Source organism: Protobothrops mucrosquamatus, unplaced genomic scaffold, assembly GCF_001527695.2.
Source record: "Protobothrops mucrosquamatus isolate PMUCROS unplaced genomic scaffold, P.Mucros_1.0 scaffold2333, whole genome shotgun sequence".
NCBI lineage: Eukaryota > Metazoa > Chordata > Lepidosauria > Squamata > Viperidae > Protobothrops > Protobothrops mucrosquamatus.
The window spans coordinates 12,945-14,023 of NW_015388415.1; positions in this window are offsets into that span (position 1 = coordinate 12,945).

Genomic DNA, 1,079 nt, shown 5'->3' on the forward strand with positions numbered 1-1,079 from the left:
CTCTGTCGATAGAGGCCTATTCGGTTTTAACACAGATGGCCTCTTTGACCCCTCTTTCAAGCCAGGAGTCCTCTCCATCCAGAACATGGACTTTGCTGTCTTCAAGAGTGGCCTTCGTCTCTCAAATGCAGATGGACCGCTGTTCCAAGTGTGCTTTTCCAAGAGGCAACTGGACTTCCTTTGTTTTTCCTTGAAGATGATCGCTTCTCATCCATCAAGCTTCTTGGATGAGAAGTGAAAGTCTTCAAGAAAAAACAAAGGAAGTCTAGTTGCCTCTTGGAAAAGGACCTTTGGAGCAAACTGACCTGGCTGACTAAGAATCTCCACAGACAGATGAACTGCTGAATCTTGTCCTGATGGGCTTGTTCTCCTATGTTGTGCCATGCGTTCATGAACAAAACAACCACAAGCGCATGGCACAACCTAGGAGAACAAACCCATCAGGACAAGATTCATACTTCAATTCTGAAGTATACAGAAAACCCACAGAGTATTTACCTTCACTGGAGCAAAAACACGGAAGCCATCAGAATCCTACACCACTGGGCTGAAGGTTTACCTACCAGCAAAGAGGGAAAAGGACTAAAATACATGAAAGCAGCCCTCAGAACCTGTGGCATCCCAACTGGGCCTTCATCAAATCAAGAAAAAGATCCAGTAGGATCCTTTGTGTCCCCCCACCCCAGTAAGGACAAAGAGAACAACAAACAAAAGCAACATTAATCCACACTGCAGGAATATCTGAAAAACTCAGGAGGATTTTCAACTAACTTAACATACATGCACACTTTCAACCCAAAACTACACTAAGGCAGTGTTTCTCAAAACTTTTGACAACTTTTAAGATGTGTGGGCTGGCTCCCAGAATTCCTCAGCATGCTCACTCAGGAATTCTGGGAGCTGAAGTTCACACATCTTAAAAGTTGCCAAGATTGAGAAACTCTGCACTAAGGCAGAAGCTTGTCCACCCCAAGGATAAAACACTCACACACAAACTGAACAATGCAATATGTGCAGTAGAATGTGGTGAGACGTACAGATCTGTACATTGGAGAAACAAAACAAACCACAAATGCATG